We start from the raw sequence: 25,162 nt of genomic DNA on the forward strand, positions 1-25,162 counted from the left end.
ATAGGAATACCGGAAGGTGAAGAGAGGGAGCAAGGGATCGAGTACATATTTGAAGTAATGATGTCCAAAAACTTCCCTAACCTGATGAAGGAAACCAACATACAAGCCCAGGAAGTGCAGAGAGTTCCAACCAGTATGAACCCAAACAGGTCCACACCTAGACACATTATAGTCAAATGGCAAAGGTTAAAGACAAACAGAATCCTAAAAGCAGCAAGAGAAAGACAGCGGGTTGTATACAAGGGAACTCCTATAAGACTATCAAATGACTTTTCTACAGAAATACTGCAGGCCAGGAGGGCGTGGCAGGAGGTACTCAAAATGATGCAAAGCAAAGGCCTACAACTTAGATTGCTTTATCCAGCAAGGCTAGCATTTAAAATTGAACCTTAAAACTCCACCAAAAAACTATTAGAACTGATAAATGAATTTCGAAAAGTAGCAGGATACAAAATTTGTAGGAGCCTGACTCAGAGAAACTATGCTATCCGGCAGCACATGACCTAATTCCTGGAACCGTCAGTTTGCCCTTAAAAGGTCACGTCTCTGATAAGTAAAGCCCCTTCCTCATTCCGCTCTCCTTCCTCATTTACTCCCCGCCCAGTTTACCCTAACCCATATAATCTTGTAGCTGCAATAAAAAATTTGAGGCTTGATCAGAACTTTGTCTTGCCTCCATTTCTTCGCGCCTCCTATTTTCTCTTGTCAGGGTGTCTCCCTTCGGTCCCTGTTGAATGCCCCGCTGGTCGGGGCATTTCTGGCGCCCAACGTGGGGCCCGAGGATCCCAGACCCCTTGAAAAACTGTCTGCCTTAAGTCCGGCCGGACGCGTCGCTGAGTCTCCGCATGATTTTACCGCACGAGCCTGACTCGTTTCCTGATCTCCGCGGATACAAGCCGATCCGTGAGCCTGATCTGATAGAGGTAAGCAGACATACGAAAATAGATGTTTTGGGATGATTTTAGATTTAATATTACCCCTCGGTCGAATGAATGTGTGAATGAGTGATAGTTCCACGACTTCTCGTCACGGAGCTTGCTTGGGCCCTAATCTGCGGTTCCGGTTCTGTCATACGGCATAATGGCGACTGGACTCCGGTCCACCAGTTCGGGGGTTTATACCGAAGCGCCTTAGCTAAGACAGATTTAGTCCCGCGAGGGTCACGGCCAGATGGGCATCTGATTGTTTCGCTTGTTGATTGAAGGGCCGAGAAGGGGACCATAGGTCAGACATTAAGTTCTCATGAACTGTTCATTTCTGGGTTAAAGAGTTCCCTCAAGGTGCGTGGAATTAAGGCTAGAAAAAAGGATCTCCGTGAATTTTTCGAGTTTCTGACAGATATTTGTCCCTGGTTCCCCCAAGAAGGAACGATTGATATTAGGATTTGGAAGCGCGTCGGCGATGCGTTCCAAGATTTTTATAAAGACTTTGGGCCTGAAAAGGTCCCCGTTTCTACTTTTATTTACTGGAATCTCATAAATGACGTCCTCAGGGTTCACTCCCATGACCCGGATGTTATAGAAGTTATTAAAAAGGGGGAGAGCCTCTTAAAGGAATCGTCCTGTCCCCCGTCTGAAAATGACTCCGTGTCTATAGATATCCCTCTACTCAAACAGCTGCTTCCCTAACACAACAGATTGCCTCTCTTCAAGAGGCCCTCCAGGAAAAACGCCAACACATTAGTCTTCTCAAAGAACTCCGTGCCCTTGAGGCTGAACTCGCTGCACTCTCTGGGCTGCCCTTTTCCCCCCGTCTACCCCTAAAATGAGCTCCCAAACAAAAACCTGTCCTCGCTTTTCCGGTCACTCGCAGACAGGCTGCAGAGTAGGTCCCGATACTCAGACCCCTGAGGACCCCCAAGAGGAGGATACCGCAGAGGGTTCCGATAATGAGGCTGAGGAACAAGATAACCCCCCCTCAGAGGAAGAAACGGAACCCCCAAGAGACAGACAGTGCTACCGCCCTTTAAACATTAAATATTTAAAAGACTTAAAGGCTGCGGTCCACGCTTATGGCCCTGTGGCTCCCTTCACGGTAGCCTTGCTGGAAAGCCTCACCGACCGTTGGCTAACGCCAAATGATTGGTTCACTTTAGCTCACGCCACCCTGTCTGGCGGTGATTTTGTTTTATGGCGCACAGAGTATGCGGAGAACGCACGAAAAATGGCTGAACGAAATACTCAGAGCCAGTCCTCCCGCTCCTGGACTAGAGATCGCCTTCTCGGCCGACCGCCCTATAACACCAATGAGACTCAGGCCGCCTTCCCCCCAGGCTTGTTAGCTCAGGTCCAAAATGCCGGCCTCAAGGCCTGGCGTAAACTCCCACCCAAAGGGCCCGCCAGCACCTCCTCGGCCAAAATCCATCAAGGGCCTGACGAATCCTATTGCGATTTCATCAGCCGCCTAACTGAGGCTGCCGAGCGTTTAATTGGAAAAGAAGAGTCAGATAGCGCCTTTATTAAACATCTTGCATTTGAAAATGCCAATGCCACCTGCCAAGATGCCATCCGCCCCCATCGCAATGGCTCCCTCTCAGACTATATTAAACTTTGTTCTGGTGTCGGGACGTCTCACGCCATCGGTCTAGCCATTGGAGCCACACTAAAAAGCTTCACACAGGACAATCAAAAATCCTGTTACAATTGTAAACAGCCTGGTCATTTTGTCCGGGAATGCCCTATAGACAAACAGCCCCGTCAGCCACCTTCCACTATCTGTCCTCGCTGTAAACGCGGCAAACATTGGGCTAGAGACTGTCACTCCAAGGTAGATTCTATGGGTAACCCAATTCCCCCCAGGTCGGGAAACCCCCAACGGGGCCAGCCCCTGGCCCCAAGTCCCCAGAACAAACCAGGGGCAATACGGTTTGTTCCTCAGTCCCAGTCTCCATTACCTCCCTTTGCAGAGCCACCCCAGGCAGTGCAGGATTGGACCTCTTGTCCCCCACCCCAACATTATTAACCCCTGATCAAGGCATACAACTCCTCCCTACCAATGCCCATGGGCCTCTACCACCCAATACCTTCGGGCTAGTCCTTGGGCGCGGTAGTTCAGCTCTAGCAGGGATTAATATTATCCCGGGAGTAATTGACCAAGATTACACGGGGATCATTACTCCTGGCCTTAGCGCCTAACGGGCCGGTTACTATTCAACAAGGCCAAAGAATAGCTCAACTTATTTTACTTCCCTTAGATTCCTCCACTAAGTCTAACCTCCCTCACCCCAGAATACATTCTGCCTTTGGGGCCTTGGATACCTACTGGATACAACAAATTACCCCTGACAGACCCCTACTCACCCTAAAATTAGACAATAAACCCTTTGAGGGACTCATTGACACTGGGGCTGACGCTACGGTCATCGCCTCTCATTTCTGGCCTGCCTTGTGGCCTACCACTGTTGCCTCCACCCATCTAAAGGGCATCGGTCAGTCTACTAACCCTAGACAGAGTACAAAACTTCTCACTTGGGCAGACAGTGAAGGTAATACCGGCCACGTCCAACCTTATATCATCCCAGGGCTGCCCGTTAACCTCTGGGGACGCGATATACTTTCCCAGTTAAAGCTTATCATGTGTAGCCCCAATGAAGTAGTCACACAACAAATGCCCAACCAAGGCTTTGTCCCAGGACAGGGGCTTGGAAAGTCGGGACAAGGCATCAAACATCCCATAACTGTTATAACCAACAATAATCGGACAGGTCTGGGACATCCCGACCAAAATTTCTCCTAGCGGCCATTGACTTCCCTGTACCCCATGCAGACAAAATAAGATGGAAATCAGATGAGCCTGTATGGGTAGACCAATGGCCACTTAATTCAGAAAAACTCACAGCCGCCACACAGTTAGTGCAGGAACAACTGGCGGCCGGCCATCTTGAGCCTACCACCTCCCCGTGGAACACTCCTATATTTGTTATTAAAAAAAAGAGTGGAGCCTGGAGACTTCTCCAAGACCTCCGTGAAATTAATAAAACTATGTTTGCCATGGGGGCCCTTCAACCTGGCCTCCCCTCCCCTGTTGCCATACCAGCCCTTGATCTTTTCCCTGGGCGACAAAAACGTGCCCTCGCGTTCATTCCCCTTATGGCAGGACTAGGTATAACCGCCGCTATGGCCACAGGTGCTGCCGGGGTAGGAGTGTCCGTAGACACTTATCAACGGCTCTCTCTCCAACTTATTGATGATGTTACCACACTATCAGATACTATTAATGATCTTCAAGACCAGGTCGATTCCTTAGCAGAAGTAGTACTCCAAAACAGACGAGGGCTTGATCTTTTAACAGCAGAACAAGGGGGGATCTGTTTAGCTTTACAGGAACGATGTTGCTTCTATGCCAACAAATCCGGCATAGTGCGAGACAAGGTCAAGAGACTCCAAGAAGATCTTCAACGCAAAAAACAACTTCTTGACAACCCCTTTCTAACCAGTTTTAATGGTCTCTTGCCTGTCCTCCTCCCCATCCTTGGTCCCATTCTAGGATTACTCCTACTTGTCTCCCTTGGACCTTGGGCATTTAATAAACTGACAGGATTCATCAAACAGCAAATAGACAACATTTTGGCCAAACCTATCCATATTCATTATCAACGTCTGGCCGCAAATGACCATTCGGAAGGTAATCATACGGGCTCCAGCTATATAAACTTGTAGCAGACACGGTGGCTGAAAACGTGTCGGCCCGATCTAAAGGGCTTGAGCACCAGACTGGGTACTGCAAGGGAGGGTCCCGATTGACCCAATTTCAGCTCTCCCTGAACTCATGTCCAGACTGCATAGGGGTTGGTGTCTAAGTCAAAACAATTGCCTCACCCCTGGTCCAAAAAAAGACACCAGAGGCTATGCCTTGCGCGTTATTCGGGCAGTATGAGACCCCTGAGTTCCCGTCTTGGTTAAGGCTCACTCTCTTAAAAAGATAAAGAGAGAGGAGATGTAGGAGCCTGACTCAGAGAAACTATGCTATCCGGCAGCACATGACCTAATTCCTGGAACCGTCAGTTTGCCCTTAAAAGGTCACGTCTCTGATAAGTAAAGCCCCTTCCTCATTCCGCTCTCCTTCCTCATTTACTCCCCGCCCAGTTTACCCTAACCCATATAATCTTGTAGCTGCAATAAAAAATTTGAGGCTTGATCAGAACTTTGTCTTGCCTCCATTTCTTCGCGCCTCCTATTTTCTCTTTTCAGGGTGTCTCCCTTCGGTCCCTGTTGAATGCCCCGCTGGTCGGGGCAAAAATTAATATTCAAAAATCAGTTGCATTTGTATATACCAATAATAAAATACCAGAAGGAGAAATAAAGAAAACAATCCTATTTACAATTGCTTCAAAGACTAAAATACCTGGGAATAAATTTAACCAAAGAAGTAAAAGATCTGTACTCAGAAAATTTTAAGACATTGAAGAGACAAATTAAAGAAGATACAAATAGATGGAAAAAATACCATGCTCATGGATAGGAAGACTTAATATGGTTAAAATGTCCATACTACCTAAGGCAATATCCACTCAGCCACCCTATGTCTTTTGATTGCAGCATTAATACATTTACATTTAAAGTGATTATTGATAGGTACATAGTTGTTGCCATTTTTTATTTGTAGTTAGACTGTTTTTGTCTTTCTTCTGCTTACAGAAGCCCTTTTAATATTTCCTGCAATGCTGGCTTGGTGGTAACAAATTTCTTTAGCTTATTCTTTTCCGGGAAGCTCTTTATCTCTCCTTCAATTTTAAATGATAGCCTTGCTGGATAAAGCAATCTAAGTTGTAGGCCTTTGCTTTCCATCACTTTGAGTACATCCTGCCACTCCCTCCTGGCCTGCAATGTTTCTGTAGAAAAGTCATTTGATAGTCTTATAGGAGTTCCCTTGTATGTAACCTGCTGTCTTTCTCTTGCTTCTTTTAGGATTCTCTCTTTGTCTTTAACCTTTGCCATTTTGACTATAATGTGTCTTGGTGTGGACCTGTTGGGTTTATCCTGGTTGGAACTCTCTGCACTTCCTGGGCTTGTATGTCAGTTTCCTTCACCAGGTTAGGGAAGTTTTCAGACATTATTACTTCAAATATGTTCTCGATCCCTTGCTTCCTCTCTTCACCTTCTGGTATTCCTATGATGCGCATGTTATTGCGCTTGATGTTATCCCAGAGGTCTCTTAAACCATTTTCATTGTTTTTTATTCTTTTTTCTTTTTGTTGTTCCTTTTGGGTGATCTCACCTAACTTGTCTTCTAAGTCGCTGATTCGATCCTCTGCTTCATCTAACCTGCTGGTAATTCCTTCAAGTGTGTTCTTTATTTCAGTTATTGTATTCTTTAGTTCTAACTGGTTGTTCGATACGATTTCTCTATCCTTCTTTATGTCGTCCCTAGTCTCCTTAAACATTCTTATCATCAGTGTTCTGAACTCTGTCTCTGATAGGTTGGTTACCTTTATTTCATTTGGTTCCAATTCTGGAGGTTTCTTCTGTTCTTCTATTTGGGACGTGTTTCTTTGTTTCCCCATTCTGGCTGACTTTCTGTGTTTGCTTCGATGTATTAGGTAGATCCCCTAGGGTTCTTAGTTTTTAATGGGTTATCTTATGTAGTATGTGTCCTTTATATTTGACTTGCACCACTTCCTTCTTCTGCTGTGTGTGTGCTCCAAAGGTGACACTTGTGTTGTGTGTATTGTCCTGTTAAAGTTGAGCTTTAATTGCTTTTGGCTTGTCAGTAGGTGGGATTGACTCCTAGGCTGACTGGTTGTGAAACTTGGCTCTGCCAACAGTGGATGTTCTGCTGCATGAGCATTGACCACTCAAATGAGACTTGGCCCCTATGGGCTCTTGTGCCGGGATCGTGGCTCGTGAAACCAAAGAATGAAAGCAGGGACCAAGGAGAGGCGTGGAGTTGTAAAAGTGGATAGTTTATTAACAGTAAAGAGTAAAGAGTCTCAGCCTTTGGAACGAGAGGGGGTCCCAACCAGGTTGCTCAGTGACTAAGGCAAAAACTCTTACTTTTATACATTCCCCTGCCTACTTGAGGAAGGGGGCTGGAGCCTTCTAATGGAATTCGTCTATCAGATTTGTCCTGTTTGCCCACTCTAAAAGGATTAATGAACCCATTTCTATCAGATCTGCTCCTTTGTTGGACCAAAAGGAATTTTTGAGATAATTTGTTAACCACAAGGCATGTTCTCTTATCTTTGTCCTAAAGTGAAGGAGACATTCCAGAACCTGGAGTTTCAGGATATGGCTGCCTTTTGTTTATTCCACCAGAGATCTTCCTGTTTACCTAACAACATGCTAACTAACATGTCTCACCATGACTCAGATAGCACCTTTTGTTTCCAGCCATTTGGAATGCAGTGAGTACAGATCCAGATCCTCAAGCTTTTCTTACCTTTCCCACCTTCAGAGGAGATTCTCAGCTTTTTCAGGCCTCTTTCTTTTACCTCTCAAATTTGTCTCTCCAACCCCTTAAGGCCATGCTCTTTTTGAACACTATTGCCCAACAAGGGGTAATGCTAATACCAGCAGACCAGTAGGTGGAGGAACAAAGGTACAACTACTTGCATGAAGGCTTGAGTACTTTCTTCTGGGTGGAATAATCAAAATTGTACCCTGGACTTTCCCCATTAGTCCTCTATAATTTCCCACTTCTGACTGAGCCGTTTTCAACTCCCATAAGAATGCAGGAACTACCAGGACTCTTTCTCAACCCCCAGAAATCCAGAAAACGTGTGGGACAATCTTACCACTGCCTTGAGGGGCACTTTTGCTACTGCCCTTCCCCTATAGAGGACAGTCTTGCCACTGCCCTTCCCCGTGGGACAGCATTGCCACTGTCTCAAAAGGCAGTCTTGCCACTGCCTATCCCCTGGGTGACTTGCCTCACCCCAGCTAATTTTTCCCTCTTCTAGTTGGGGAATCAAGAGTCCATTCCCATTGAGATGTGTCCTTTCTAATTGGTCACAATTTGAACCTCAAAATTGAAGAAAAAAAGCCTACTAATTTTTTTTGTAACACAGCTTGGCCCCAATACCAACTAGGGGAAGGGGAGGTTTGCCCCCTTATTGGGATCCTAAACTATAACACAAGTCTATGACTCAGCCTCTTTTGTGAACACCTTGGAAAATGTCCAGAGATTCTTTATATACAAGTATTTTTCTATTTGAGGGGCCGTAGAGATTTAGGTAAAAAGTGTGAACTTAGCCTTACTAATGGGGTACTTATTGATTCCCAAATGCTCACTGAACCACCCCCAATCCCAGGGACCCCAGAGAAGCCCCTTTTGCTGCTTTCTTCACCACCCCTATACCCAGGGTCCCCAGCACAACTGCTGGCTCCTGCTTCTCCTGTCCTAAAGCTGCTCCCACAATTAAGCTCTTTCCCCTGATAGGAACAGCAGGGGGAATTTAGCCCCCAACTAATACCCAGACCCTTCTCCTTCGTTGAGCTCAGGCAAATTAAAGCTGACCTTGGGAGCTATTTGGACAATCAGGATGCTTTCCAGCACTTTCCTTTAGCATATGAACTGACCTGGAAAGATATGATGATAGTTCTGGGACAAACTTTGTCAGACATTGAACAGGAAAAGGTAAATAAGGAGGCCAGAAATTTTGCTAACAATTTACATCTGTTTGACAACAAATACCCTGTAGGAGAAACAGCGGCCCCACTCATGGACCCTGAATGGGATTATATAGTAGCAATTCCCAAAAGTTGGAGAGAAACCATTTCTTACTCTGTATTAATGTGAGACTCAGGGAAGGCCATCAAAAGGCCATTAATTATTCTTAGGTGTCTGCCATTAACTAGGGCACAGATGAAACTCCTCTTACCTTCTTGGAAAGGCTGAGGGAAGCTCTCATTAAACATACTAACCTAGATTTAGAGTCTTACAAGAGACAAGTAATATTAAAAAACAAGTTTCTAACCCAATCTGCTTTTGACATCAGGAGAAAGTTACAAAAGCTTCTCCAGAGCCCTGGGGCTTCCTTAGACGAAATGCTGAGCACAGCCAATGTGGTGTTTTATGGTTGTGACAGAGAGGGAGGCCAGGGCTGAGAAGGAGGAACGGAAGGAGGCCGCACGCCCACGTTTCAGCCGCGCTTGCAGGACGTTTACAGTCACATCCTGCAGGCCCTGCACGACTTGCTCCAAAAGACACTAAGAGTCACGTGTGCCAAGAGACAGGACATTGGGCAAAGGAGTGTCCTAATTGTAATAAGCCTCCCCAGTGCCCTACTACAAATACAGGAGTGCAGTCCATTAGGCAGCCCTCTGTCCCTCAGGCCAAAGGGCCCCCAGGCCTGAGGCTGCGAATGCCTTGTAGATGGTAACCCAGGACTGAAGCTTTCCACCCCAGTCTGCCCCACTTCAAGAGGTCACCCTTACTGGACTGGAGCCTAGGGTATGCATGGATGTGACGGGTAGGACAATAACCTTTTTATTAGATACTGGGGCTGCCTACTTTGTTCTCTTTGCCTTCTCCGGACCCCTTTTCTCCCAAACTTACACTGTCCTGTGTATGGTGGGAAAGCCAACCATTAAGAATTTCACTCTTCCTTTGGGCTCTCTCTGGGATAGATATTATTTAATTCATTCCTTTCTTGTAGTCCTTGAATGCCCAACTCCCCTCCTTAGGAGGGACCTTCTCCAATTGTTAGGAACCAAAATAGTTATAGGAGGAAATCTTGTCTTAAGACCGCCCCACCAAATGTTAGTTATACAAACTAAAGACTATCTGAATACTCTCACCCCTACATGGGAAAGTCAAATTGAGCCAGTAGCCTGGGACACCAGGATTCCTGTCTGGGTTAAAACCGCAGTTCTCGTTAGTCTTAAGGATCCCTCACAGTTTCCCCCACCAGAAGCAGTACTCTCTAAAGCCTGAGGCAAGGGCTAGGATTCAGCCTATAATTTATAAATTCTTTCTCATGAGCTACTTAAATCCATTAGTTCCCCCTTGTAACACTCCTGTATTAGCAGACAGGAAAAAGGACTACTCCTATAGACTAGTAATCCACGACCATCTATCACAGAAAATGGCTGAGTCATTAACTAAAACAGTGGAAATATTTGTGGCACTCCAAGAACAACTGGACTCATTGGCTGGAGTTGCTCTCCCAAATTGAAGGGCATTAGACCTCCTTACAGCCTCAGCTGGGGCAACATGCCTATATCTTAAGGAACAGTGTTGCTTCTATGTCAACAAATCAGAACAAGTTTAACAGAACATTCAGAGCATCTTTGAATCCGTATCTAGGATCAATACTTCAACTTCATTCTGGGGTTCAAATTCATGGCTCATGTCTTTACTTGTTGCCTTTGCAGTTCCATTATTAATATAACCAACTTACTAACTAAATTTATCTCTTCTATAATAAAGGCTATAAAGCTACAAATGATCATCATGAACAACTTGATCTCCGGGACCCCAAGCTCCAGACATCTATCGTGGGCTGATGGATGGACACTTTCCTCTTCCTCCTCGATCAATAGTTAGCAAGCAGATGGAACCCAAAGAAGTCTCAACGTCCCTTTACAGCAGGAAGCAGACAGAGTGGTCATTGCCCCAAAGTCCTCAAAGATTTGGGTTTCTAATGCTTGAGGGGGGAACTGTTAGGTAGAAGTTAGAAAATGTAGGAGAAGGAAGAGGGGTGAGAGTGCCCCTATGGACTAAGGACTATAGTCCATAGTGTCTATAGAAAAAGCTCATAAATAGCTTTGATTAACTGCCTCCAGCCACGTATTGGTTTCTACAACAAAAGATGACCGAGAGATGGTCTGGAGCAAGATAGGATCTCAGTCTACAGACCACTGCTCTTAGGAGTTCACGCCCTCCCGTGGAAGAGCATGCATGACTTTTCCCACCAAATCAATATGTAACTCCCTCACCCCACCCAGAAATCTATAAGTCCTTGGGACAAGGATTCTCTCTCTGGCCATCAGCTCTCTGACCCTCACTCTCTCCCCCTTTCTCTCTCTCTCTCTCTCTCTCTCTCTCTCTCTCTCTCTCTCTCTCTCTCTCTCTCCCCCTCTCTCTCCCCCTCTCCCCCACTTCAGCTAGTGATGTAGAATATTTTCTTTGTGCTGGGATCGTGTCTCATGAAACAAAAGAATGGAAGCATGGACCAAGGAGAGGCGAGGAGTTGTAAAAGAGGATAATTTATTAAAAGTAAAGAGTAAAGAGTCACAGAGAGGCTAACGACTGGGTTGTCCAGTGACAGACAAAAGTTCTTACTTTTATACCTTCCCTTGCCTGCTTGGGGAAGGGGGCTGGAGCCTTCTAATGGAATTCGTCTGTCAGGTTTGTCCTGTTTGCCCACCCTTAAGGGATTAATGAACCCTTTTCTGTCTATCAGATCTGCTAATTTCTTGGTCCAAAAGAAATTTTTGAGATAATTTATTAACCACAAGGCATGTTCTCTTATCTTTGTCCTGGAGTGAAGGAGATATTCCAGAACCTGGAGTTTCAGGATATGGCTGCCTTTTGTTTATTCCACCAGGGACCTCCCTGTTTACCTAACAACATGCTAACTAACTTGTTTCACTAGGCCAGTTCTCTTCCTTGAGAATGAATCGCTAATACCAGGGACCTAGATTTCTCTCTCTCTCTCATCTTCCTCTCTCCCCAACCTGGGGTAGGCCCATTCTCTTCCCTGAGAATGCATCACTAATAAACACTGCTTGCATATTAATCAGCTTGCTGACCTTTTCTCTTCACTGCATCAGCAAGAACTGAGACTCCTATAACAAACCTTACAACCCCTTTACTAATTTACTGCCCAAGCCCAATTTCCTTTGGATTCCTCACTAACAAATATCCAAACCTGCTTAGATTCCTATCTTATGAGCTCTAGCTTACTTTGTCCTGCCAATTTCTAATAAATTTATTGTTTCTTTGTCTAAAAGGTATAAAAATGTGCCTAGTTCAATCACTTCTTTGAGCCTTATTTTATGATCTGAGCATCATATTGTGATACTCCCATTTGCATGTATTAAATTGTTTTCCCCTGTTAATTTAGTCTTTTATCAATTTTATTGTTTTAAAACTAGCCCAGCCAGGAGAACTAAAGAAGGGTAGAGTGGAGGAATTTTCTCCTGCTCCAGAACATTAGCAAATTACTAAAGTCTAACATGAATATATAAAACTACTGAGAGTCACAGACATGGGAATTTATATTTCTAGAATTTTTACGAGACTCCTGAAAGATTGGAGTCAAGGATAGGGACCAGAGAAATCTTTCTCTGGTACAAGCCTGAGGTATGAGAACAGCACTGCATGAGAATAGCAAGTAGTCCTGTTACTGGGAAATGACGTTGAACCTTAACTCTTTGTCTTCTTGAAGGATTGATTCAATCAAGAGAAAATTTTGTGCAACATGAACAGCAGAAGTTTATTATATAGTAAAACAAAGTACACCCTGAGACATGAAGCGGGCTGAACCAAGAGAGGGAAGCAGCCATCTTACATTGCATGAAGGCTTTTATTTCTATGGGTACAATTGCCTCCTCCTCTCTCTTCTCTTATCTCTCTTCCTCCCCTTGAGATGCTTAGTCCTCTGGCATTTAGCAATGCATTTCTTTGATTTAGGGGCATGTGTAAACACATCGCATGGGGGTCTGTGAAAACTTGGAATCCTATTGGGCTAGTAAGGCATTGATGGTCCTGACAAACAGGATGTATGCCCTGATAAGCAGGATATCTTTCTCTCTTCTAATGCATTTCTTTGATTTAGGGGGATATGTAGGCATGGAATTCTGCTGGGCAGTTGCAAGAAGTCTTGACCCAAGAAGGAGCTGCAGCAATGGGCTTTATAACAGGGGCTAAATTTCTCCTTCCGCTCATTTCTATGTATCTACCGTATCAGTCCCAACTACATCTTTCTCCTCTATCTCCCACAGTAAAAAAAAATTATTTCTTATTTGTTATTTTACTTTAGTTTCAGGTGTTCAAAACAATGTAACAGTTAGACATTTACACCCCTCCCTAAGTGATAACCCCTCCCAATCTACTACCCCTCTGACATCAAATATAGCTGTTACAATTCCATTGACTATAATCCCTGTGTTGTACTCCACATCACGTGAGTATGAGTGTGTGTGTGTGTGTGTGTGTGTGTGTGTGCAAAAATGTGGAGCGGCCCGGTGGCTCAGGTGATTGGAGTGCCCTGCTCCTAATGCCGAAGGCCACCAGTTCGATTCCCACATGGGCCAGTGAGCTGCACCCTCTACAGCTAAGACTGTGAACAATGGCTCTCCCTGGAGCTGGGCTGCCGTGAACAGCCCAAGGTCGGTGTGAGCTGCTGTGTGCTGCCATGGATGGCTGTGAGCTGACGTGTGCTACCATGAGCGGCCACCACACTGGCCAGCAGCTGGTGTGAGTGGACTGCAGCCATTGTGAGCAGCCAGAAGCCAACGAGAGCTGCTGTGAGTTGCTGTGAGCGCTGACCAATGACCAGTGACCAACTGCCTCAGCCAGGGGGAGTGCTAGGCTCATAATACTACCATGGGCCAGGGAACTGCACCCTACAACTAGACTGAGAAACAGTGGCTTAAAAACTGCAGCGGGGGTGGGGGGTAGTGTTGCAGAATCCAAGACCGGAAAGAACCCAAGCAGCACTCAGAGAGTTAAGAGAGTAAGCTTTATTACACCAGCAGGCTCAGCAGAATCCTTCCCCAAAGACTGAGCCCCTAGCAAGGTTTTGAGTAGGTTTTTATGGATTGGGGACTTCGTTGAGTTGGGGAAGGGGTAGGTGTCATCTGGTGACTGGCTCAAGGTGTGGCTTGGAGGGGGTTATGCTAAAGTGGGCTGGGCCTTAGGCTAGGGACTTCTCTCTCTGCTCGGGCCACCATTTTAGTTCAGTTCCACGTGGCAGGGAACCATTTTAAGGTCAGTTTCTCCATCAGTAGGAGCAAAAAAAATGTATACAAGTGTACACTTTGGTCAACGTTGCTTAAGCAGTAGTTTGCCATAATCAGAAGTGCCTAGATGCTGATGGTAACTACTTTGAGCACCTCTTGTAATTGCAGAAGTCAAACATGATTAGTATTCATCTTTTGTTATTGGTACATATTGAGTATTACAATTTTAATACAGTTTTCCTTTTTTAAAATGTGTATACATCTTTTTGGTTCTCTCTCTCTCTCTCTCTCTCTCTCTCTCTCTCTGTATATATATATATTTAATTATAGTTGATATTCAATATTATCCAACTTCAGCTTCAGGTGTATAGCACAATGGTCAGGCATCTACACAGTCTATGAAGTGATCTCCCTAATAAGTCCAGTGCCCATCTGGAACCCTACATAATCTTTACAACATTATTGATTATATTCCCCAAACTGTATTTCATATCCCCGTGACTATATTGTGACTACTAATTTGTACTTTCTAACCCCTTTACCTTCTCTCCCATCCCCACCCCACTCCCATATTCTTTGTTGGGCCATATTTAAGCCAGGAACAGAATCCTTCTATCTTAAAAGCCATCTTGTCTTTCTCTGTACCTTGTACCTGCCAGCTTGTGTTTGTCTTAGGCCTGGAGAAGCCTCCTGGAATGTGGAAACCATCTTATCCTGTCTTGCTTTGTACTTTGTCTCCTAGGGGCTTCTGATCAGCGGGCCTGGGCATTCCAGATGGTGGCCTGGGTGCCAGGATGTGGAACCAGAGAGCTTGGTCATGCCCCAAAACCCTTTGTTGTGAGAGACAATGCAATGAAAAAGCACCCAAAGAATTGAAGGGGGAACAGCCTCGTTTACCCCGTACTATAAAACTCCATACTCCTTTTTGCTTGGGGAGGTTGTGGTTTTTTTCTAGCCTGACCTCCAGCAGCTCAAACATGCTAAATAAATTCTAATAGACCAATTTTGATCTCCTGCAACTCATTCCTCCAGCTATGCCTAACATTCTTAACCTGGTGGGGGAAGCGCAGAAAGCTCTATTGCTTTCAGGGCACTGGTGAAGATGCACTGTAGCTGGAAGGAGAAAAATAGAGAAGAGACAGTAAAACACCCTATACTATACTATTAGAAGTCCCACATTGCTGAGAGAAAGGCAAAGACACTTAGAAGGCTTAATCCCAGAAACTAAAAATCAAAGTACTTGCCTACAAATGAGACTGAACGAGAGCAAGGATAATGCCCCTGCTCCCTCTCCCAAGCAGGTTAGCAAACATTGAGTAACAAGAACAGTCTACTGCTGGAAGAAGGGCAAGAGTGCAAAGATAAAACGTTTTGAAACACATCATAAAAAAATACCAAATAGAAACCCTCAGGCATGAGATGGGGTTAGGGGATGTGTGAGAAAGGTGACGGGATTAGGAAGTACAAATTGGTAGTCACAAAACAGTCATGGGGATGTGAAATACAGTATGGGGAATATAGTCAATAATGTTGTAAAGACTATGTAGGGAGATGGGTACTGGACTTAACAGGGGGATCAGTTAATAGATTATATAAATGCCTAACCATTGTGCTGTACACCTGAAACTAATATAAAATAATATTGAATGTCAACTATAATTGAATGTATATATAGTCATGGGATGTAAATTACAACATAATTATATAGTCAATGGTATTATAATAGCTATGCACAATATCAGGTGGGTAGTAGACTTGGTGGGCTTATCACTTTGTGAGGGGTGTAAATGTCTAATTATGTTGTTTTGTACACCTGAAACTAATTTTTTTTAAAACCCTCAGGCAAATAGCCCTACCCTACAGCATAATTCTAGAAAACTTTTGAAGATTGTTGAAACAACAACAAAACACAAACCCAATAAAATGACTCAAACCCCCACATTCAATGCTTAGCCAGAGAAAAGGCATGCCCATTTCCATATATATATTTATTGAGGTAAATAGTATATATATATATATATATATATACACACACATACATATTATTTACCTCAGTGTCTATTATTCTACACAGATGCCTGAATTTCTACCAAAATTATTAAACACACACACACACCAATCAAGGGGAGTGGAACCCCAGGGACACAATAGGGTCTGCACTTTCCCTGTGAGTCCCTGTGCCCAAGGGAGAGCAACATCAGCAAATTAAAACAAACACAACAAAAACAGCATGACAGGTTGAAGGAGGTAGGGGGGAGAGAGACAGAGTTCAAAAAAAAAGGAAAAACTTTTGTATTTTACTACCTTTAAATAGGACTTTTAAAATATGAGGCTCCGCATTTTCATTTTGCATTGGACCCCAAAAATCATGTAGCCACCAGTACTGATACCCTTTACTGCAGAGTGAGGAAAGTGAGAAGGAAGTAGTTTAGGTTTTGGTAAGAAGGAGAAGAGAGAGAACTAAATTAGGAATGAAATTCTGGAACCAATGGGTTGAGAGCTGGTCAGAAACACCAGAAGGCATGTCAGATACAGGAGAAGGAGGAGGTGTCAAAGAGGATGAAGGGTAGGAGAAGGAAGAGGAAGCTGAGAGGGAGGATGAGGAGGATTGAAAAGAGAAGTAGACTGGAGCCCCAAGTCTCTTCAGCTCAGCTTTTGTGTGCAGAGTTGATCTTGATCAAGGATGCAGGAAGCATCTGGTACTTGAGTCATGGTTCCACTCTGGATCTTCAGCTTTCCCAGCCAGTTTTCCTCTTAAGCAAACACTCAGCTGTGGTGGATGAAGGACAAGATCTGTAGGAGGAGAAAGAAGAGAAGCTTCTCAGGAGCTGGCTGAGGAATATTGAGAATTGAGAGAGCTGAGAAAGAGCAAAACTGGAGGCAAAAATCAAGAGATAAAGTGGGGCAGACTAAGTGACCAGGACAAGAGAGAAAAGAATTGGGAGAGAAGGAAATGGCTATCCAAGTCACTGATAATTGTGTGTTCCCTGGGCACAGGAAAATCCAGAGCACAGAACTGAGATGGGTTACATATACTCTGATTAGAACTCAACCAGGCAGGATATCCCAGCTATCCTACAGGGGAGTTCAGCATTCTTTCTTATGTCACCAGATCCTCTGGGAGCCCCCCTTGATTCATTAGTGTTCATGCCATGAGCATACTCATGTTCTTTCTGAGAGCTCTTATTTGGTGCCCTCAAAACACCATCATAGCTCTTGAGTTCCTCTCCCTATAAAGCTCTCCTCAGAACCCAGATGTGAGTTCTGCTCCCACACAGTCTTCTATACTCATCTGAAATCCCCCTCCCCAGCAGCAGTAACCTCAACTTCCCTGCTAAAGAAATTCCCTACCTCTTATAACTATACGTTTTACTGAGCTTTGATTTTTCCCTTCCCTTTAATTAATATTTTTTGGGGTGCATTGTATTGAAGCTGTCAAAAATTAACAACAAAGAAAGAATCCTCAAGACAACCAGAGAGAAGATGGAAACCTACAAAGGAAAGCCCATTAGGTTATCATAAGATTTTTCAGCTGAAACTCTACAAGCCAGGAGGGAGCTGAATCAAACATTCAAATCATTGAAAGAGAGGTTTTGTTTTGTTTTGTTTTGTTTTTGCTTGTTTGTTTGTTTTTTTAGTTTCAGGTATACAAAACAACATAATGACAAGACATTGACACACCTCACAATGTGATAACCCCAACTAGTGTACTACCCATTTGACACCACATATAGCATTAAAATAGCGTTGAATAGATTCCCTAATGCTGTACTTTACATCCCGTGACTATATACTGGGAGTGCAAAAAAGAAATGTATACAAGTGGACACTTTGGTCAACATTACTCAAACAGTAGTTTGCCATAACCAGAAGTGTCTGGATGCTGATGGCAACTACTTTGGGCACCTTATAAATGCAGAAGTCAAACGTGACTTGTATTCATCTTTTGTTATTGGTATATATTATTACAATTTTAGTACAGTTTTTTTCTTTCTTAAAAAAATATATATATATTTATATATGGAGAGAACCAAAAAAAGTATACAGATTTTAAATATATATTTATATATTATATATATATATATATATATATATATATATATATATATATATATATATATATATATAATAGTTGGTATTCAATATTATTTTGTATTAGTTTCAGGTGTACACTGTAATAAGTTACAGTGTAACTTATGAAGGGATCCCCCAATAAGTCTAGTACCATCTGACACCAAACATAACTTTTACAATATTATTGACTATATTCCCCATACTGAATTTCACATCCGCATGATTATTTTGTGACTACCAATTTGTATTTCCTAATCCCATCAGCTTTCTCACCCAAATCTCCTATGCCCTCCCATCAGTTTGTTCTCTGTATATATGAATGTATTTCTTTTCTGTTTGTTCATTTATTCTGTTCTTTAGATTCTACATATAAGTGAGATCATATGGTATTTGTCTTTCTCAGTCTGACTTATTTCACTTGGCATAATATCCTCTAGGTCCATTCATGTTGTTGCAAATGGTAAGATTTCATTCTTTTTTATGACAGAGTAGTTCTCCATTGTATATATGTACCACAGTCTCTTTATCCAATTGTCTATTGATGGACATTTCAGTTGTTTCCGTATCTTGGCTATTGTGCATAGCACTGCAGTAAACATAAGGTGCATATATCTTATCTAATTGGTGTTTTTGATTTCTTTGGATAAATACCCAGGAGTGGAATTTCTGAGTCATAAGGTAGTGCTATTTTTAAATTTTTTGAGAAACCTTCATACTGATTTCCATAGTGGCTGCACCAATTTGCAACACCACCAACAGTACTCAAGGGTTCTCTTTCCTCACATAATCACCAACACTGGTTGTTTGTGAATTTATTGATGGCAGCCATTCTGGAGGTGGTATCTCATTGTGGTTTAAATTTTCATTTCTCTAATGATTAGTGACATTGAACATCTTTTCACATGTCTATTGGCCATCTGTGTGTCTTCTTTGCAGAAATGTCTATTCAGGTCCTCCACTCATTTTTTTTAATTGTATTGTTCGATTTTTGAAATTGAGTTGTATGAGTTTTTATAAATTTTGCATATTAACCCCTTATCAGATGTATCATTGGCAAATCTCTTCTACCATTCAGTAGGATGTCTTTTTAGTTTGTTGATGGTTTATTTTACCATGAAAAAAGCATTTAAGTTTGATGTAGTTCCATTTGTTTATTTTTTCTTTTGTTTCCCTTGCCTGAGGAGATATGTCAGTAAAAATATTACTGAGATTTTAATTCCTGTATTTTCTCCTAGGAGTTTTAATGGTTTCAGGTCTTACATTTAAGTATTTAATCCATTTTGAGTTTATTCTTGTATATGATGTAAGAAGGTGGTCCAGTTTCATTTTTTTTCATGTATCTGTCCTGTTTTACCAGCATCATTTATCTAATTGACTGTCTTTACCCCAAGGTATGATTGCCTCCTATGTCATAGATTAAATATCCCTATAGTCATCGGTTTATTTCTGGGCTTTTTATTCTGTTCCATTGATCTAAGTCTGATTTTATGCCAATAACATGCTGTTTTTATAATATGGCTTTGCAATATAATTTGATATAAGGTAGCATAATACGTCCAATTTTGTTCTTTCTCAGGATTGTCATGAATATTCAGGGTCTTTTCTGTTTCCATATAAATTTTAGGATTATTTGTTCCAGTTCTGTGAAAAATGCCACTGGAGTTTTGAATAGGATTGCATTAAATATATAGGTTGCTTTGGGAACTATGGACATTTTAACTATACTGATTCTTGTTCCTGGGCATAATATATGTTTCCATTTATTTGTAACTTCTTTAATTTCTCTCTTAAATGTCTTATAATTTTCTTTTTTATTTCCACCAAAAGAGCAGTTTATTTGGGAGAAAAAAAAAAAAAAAAAAAAAGAACGAGACCACCCCAGCAATGTGTGAACGCACACCGCTGGCTGGGGCTCCAACCATCCATCCTTATGCAAAAAAAAGAGAGAGTCTTCTCCTGTCTTACAATTCTCTGATTACAAGTCTTTTACTTCATTATTTAAATTTATTCCTAAGTATTTTACTTTTTGATGTAATTGTAAATGGGATTATTTTCTTAATTTCTCTTTCTGATAGTTCACTGTTGCCATATAAACATGTAATTGATTTCTGAATATTAATTTTGGATCCTGCTACTTTACTAAATTCATTTATTATTTCTAATAGTTTTTTGATGGGATCCTTGGAATTCTCTCTACATATTATCATGTCACCTGCAAATAATTATAGCTTTACTTCTTCCTTTCCCATTTGGATGCTTTTTATTTCTTTTCCTTGCCTGATTGCTGTGGCTAGAACTTCCAGTACTGTGTTGAATAAAAGTGATGAAAGTGGGCATCGTTGTCTTGTTCCTCACCTTAAAAGGAATGGTTTTAGCTTTTCCCCATTGTGTATGATGTTAGCTGTGGGTTTGTCATATATGACCTTTATTATGTTGAGATATGTCCCCTCTATTCCCACTTTGCTAAGTGTTTTTATCATAAATGAATGCTGGGTTTTGTCAAATGCTTTTTCTACATTTATTAATACGACAATATGATTTTTATTTTTCATTTTGTTTATGTGCTGTATCACATTGATTAACTTACTGATATTATACCAACCTTGCATACCAGGAATAAATCCCACTTGATCGTGGTGCATGATCTTTTTAGTGTATTGCTGAATTCAGTTTGCTAATATTTTGTTGAGGATTTTTACATGTTTATTAGGCCTATATGTAAAAATCAACATATATATACACACACATATATATACACATATATATATAGTCTGGTTTGGAATCAGGATAATGGTGGCCTCATTAAATGAGCTTGGGACCCTTCCTTTTTCTTGGACTTTTTGGGACAGTTTGAGGAGAATTGGTGTTAAATTTTTTTTGAATGTTTTGTAAAATTCACCTGTGAAGCCATCTGGTCCAGGACTTTTGTTTGTTGGCAATTTGTTGATTACTAATTTGATTTCATTGGTGGTAATCCGTCTGTTCAGATTTTCTGTTTTTTCTTGATTCAATCTTGGAAGATTGTATCCTTCTAGGAATTTATCCATTTCTTCCTTGTCCAACTTGCTGGCATATAGTTGCTCATAGTATATACTTAAATATTTTTGCATTTCTGTGGTGTCTGTTGTTGCTTCTATTGTATTTCTGATTTTATTTATTTGGGTCATCTCTTTTTCTTGATGAGTCTGGTTAAAGGTTTGTCAATTTTGTTTGTGTTTTTAAAAAAACAGCTCTTGGTTTCATTGATCTTTTGTATTGTTTTTTAAATCTCTATTTCATTTATTTTCACTCATATTTTTATTATTTCCTTTCTTGCACTCACTTTGGGTTTTTTATAGTTCCCTTAGGTATAAAGTTAGACAGTTTATTTGAGATTTTTCTTGTTTCTTTAGGAAAGCCTGAATTGCTGTGAATTTCCCTCTTAGGACTGCTTTCACTGTGTCCCATAGATTTGGGGTCATTGTTTTTATTTTCATTTGTTTCAGGATATCTTTTGATTTCTTCCTTGACCTCATTGTTGACCCATTCATTATTTAGTAGAATATTATTAGCCTCCATGTGTTTGTGTGTTTTTCAGTTTGTTTCTCATAATTGATTTATAGTTTCATGCCATTGTGGTCAGAGAAGATGTTTGATGATTTCAATCTTGTTAGGTTTATTGAGATTTGTTTTGTGGCCTAACATTTGGTCTATGTTCCATGTGCATGTAAAAGGAATATATGTTCTGCTGCTTTTGGGTAATAGGCTCTAAAAAAATTAATTACATCCATCTGCACATAAATGTTTACTAGGGTGATGTCCTCTTGTTGGATTGATCCCTTTATTTTTATGTAATGTCCTTCTTTCCCTCTTATTGTAAAGTCTATTTTGTCCAATATAAGTATTGCTACCCCAGCTTTCTTCTCATTTCCATTTGCATGAAGTATCTTTGTCCATCACTTTATTTTCAGTCTGTGTGTGTCTTTAGGTGGGTCTCTTGTAGACAACATATGCAACATTATTGTTTTCTTATCCACTCAGCTACACTATGTCTATTTGTTGGAGAAGTTAATCCATTTACATTTAAAGTGATTATTGATAGGTGGATAGTTATTGCCATTTTATTATTCATATTTTTGATCTTCATTCATTTGTATGTTTCTCCTTTCTTGTGCTTAAAGAAGTTCTTTTAACATTTTTTTGTAATACTGGCTTGGTGGTAATGAATTCCTTTAGTTTTTCTTGCCTGGGAAGCTCTTTATCTCTTCTTCAATTTTAAATGATAGCTTTGCTGGGTAGAGTAGTCTTGGTTTTAGACTCTTTCCTTTCATAACTTTGAATATTTCCTGTCACTCCTTTCTGGCCTGCAAAGTTTCTGTTGAGAAGCCAGATGGCAGTCTTAATGGAGCTCCCTTGTAAATAACTATTTATTTTTCTTTTGCTGCTTTTACGATTCTCTCTTTGTCTTTAACCTTTGCCATTTTAATTATGTTGTATCTTGGTTGGGCCTGTTTGAGTTTATCTTGTATGGGACTCTCTGCTCTTCCTGGGGTTATATGTCCATTTCCTTTGCTAGGTTAGGGAAATTTTCAGTCATTATTTGTTCAAATAGTATCTCAATTGCTTGCTCCCTCTATTCTCCTTCTGGTACTCCTATGATGTGAATGTTGTTATGTTTGATGTTGTCCCACAGGTCCCTTAAATTAATTTTTTTTAATCCTTTTTTATTTTTGTTGTTCTGATTGGGTGTGTGCTGCTATCTTGTGTTCTAAATGCTGATTCGATTCTCTGCTTCATCTAATCTGCTGTTGATTCTGTCTAGTGTATTCTTTTTTTCTAACTTTTATTTATTTTAAGTGTTTTCCCAGGACCTGTCAGCTCCAAGTCAAGTAGTTGTTTCAAACTAGTTGTGGAGGGCGCAGCTCACACCGGCCCATGTGGGGATCAAACCAGCAACCTGGTGTTACGAGTATCACGCTCTAACCTACTGAGCTAACCAGTGGTCCCATAGTATGTTCTTTTTTCCCCCCATAAGATATTCTTCATTTCAGTTATTATAGTCTTTATTTCTGACTGCTTCTTTCTTAACAGTTTCTATGTCTTTCTTTATGCTTACGATCTCTTTTTTGAAATTCTCACTAAGTTCCTTAAGCATACTTATAACCAGTGTTTTACCTTAAGCATTCTTATAACCAGTGGTTTGAACTGTCTCTGGCAGGTTTGTTGCCTCCATTTCATTACTTCTATTTCTGGAGGTTTCTACTGTTCTTTTATTTGTAACATGTTTCTTTGTTTTCTCATTCTGGCTGCTGCTCTGTGCTTGCTTCTATGTATTAGGTTGATCTCCTAAGTCTCTTAGTTTTTGCTCCGTGGCCTTATGTAGTATGTGTTCTGTGTGGTCAAATGGTGCAGTCTTTCTGATCTCCTGTGTTTGTGTGTTCCGGCAGTGTCCCTTGAGTGTGTTGTGTGTGTTTTCCTGTTTTAGTTTAGTCTTTATTGCTTTTGGTGCATCAGTGGGTGGGATTGACTCCCAGGCTGACTTCCTGTGATGATTAGCTATGCCCACAGTGTATGAGCTGCTGTGTGGGGACTGACCTCTCAAAGGGGGATTCACTCCATGGGCTCTTATGCCTGTTGAGAACATTCTTTAGGTTTGCTGCTTGTGAGACTAACCAGGCAGTTCTCTGGTATGGTCTGTAGCTGGCCTCTGGGTGTGTTTCTTCTAGTGTCTCTTGGGAGGGGCTCCCATGCAGGCCAATTTCAGCCCTGCTTGTTACCAGCACATGACTACCTGGTAGAGCCCACAAACCTGTATGTGGTTGGCTGCTGCCATGCTGGAAATGGAGGCATGTGCAGATGGCCTCACTTCACAGTGCCATCAGTATTCAGTTTGGGACAGCTTAGCAAAAGACCCAGGTCCCTCTAGACCTATTGCCACCTGTCAGCTGCCTGTAAGGCTCATCGACTTCAAGTTTTCCTCCCATCTTTCTGGCTTCAATCATTTCTTCACGCTACTCTGAGTGCTTCTCATCATTCCCAGCATATCTTTTGCACTAAAAGGATCTTAGGATTGAGAGTCAAGATGAATTCCTAGATGAGATACCTGCTAGATTCGGTGAATTGGAGAAATCATACCAATATTCTGGCCTTTGTTTCTTTATTGTAAAATAGCTGGGTTGAATAAAATAAATGTTTTATAATACTGTCACTTTTGACTTTAACATTCTATGTGTCTTACTGGGCTCCCATTCCTTCCCACCCAAGTGTTCTTCTCTTTCCCCACTCTGTTTCTTCTTCCTTCTTTCTCACTCCTCCATGTCTAACAGTCATTATCCACTTAACCTCCATTGCAGCTCCAAGGACTCCTCTCCATTTACCTTTTTTTTTTTTTTTTTTTTTCATTTTGGGTCTGGCTTCTGTTTATTTTATTTTTTCCATGTTCATCCATGTTGTGGCATATCAGTACTTCATTCCTCTTCATTTTCTTATACTTCCTATCCATTCAATTGAATCTGTCTTTACTTCCTGACTCACTTTCAAACCTAAAGCATTGTTATATTTCATGACCCTTACATTCCTCTGCATAATACATAAAACACAGTTGTGGATAGTATTTCTGTCAAAATGGCACACTACATAACTTGAAAAGACATATAATACAAACACCCAGGAATACAAGCCAAAAACTATTGTATTTTTGAAAGCAGAGCTGCATTTACAATGAAATAAAGGAACAAAACAAAGAAGAAATGGGAACACAGAGTCAAAGAGGATATGACATTTAGGTATCCCTAGGCATTGCATGGGTCCACTGAGATTTGGCTATTGTGGTCATTTGGATCAGGAGATAAGGCCCTGAGACCAGGAAAACAGGATAAAGTTGCAGCTGGGTCTCCTGCTACACTCTCATCTCAATGACAAGATAGACTACAAAAAAATCCACCTAATTGTATAGGGTAGGAAGCTTGTCTATCTCCATATTCACTGAATGTTGGCTTGTTGGTGATTCTCATTTTGAGAATTAGTAATCACAAGTCAGAGATTGGAGTTCAAAAATGTTCTACGTGTGCCATCCTGAATAACAGCTAAGGAGCTGTTGAGTAAGAAAAAAATAAGTTATGAGATATGAAGACTGAAATAAAATTCAATATAAGCCAAATACAAATTTCCTTAGAAGATAAAACACCTAATGAAAAGGAAATATTTGAAAAAAATAAAGGATGAAAATTTTCCAAAAATAATGAAAGGCATACATCTTTAGA

This window comes from Rhinolophus sinicus, linkage group LG14 (genome assembly GCF_036562045.2).
Source record: "Rhinolophus sinicus isolate RSC01 linkage group LG14, ASM3656204v1, whole genome shotgun sequence".
Taxonomy (NCBI): Eukaryota; Metazoa; Chordata; class Mammalia; order Chiroptera; family Rhinolophidae; genus Rhinolophus; species Rhinolophus sinicus.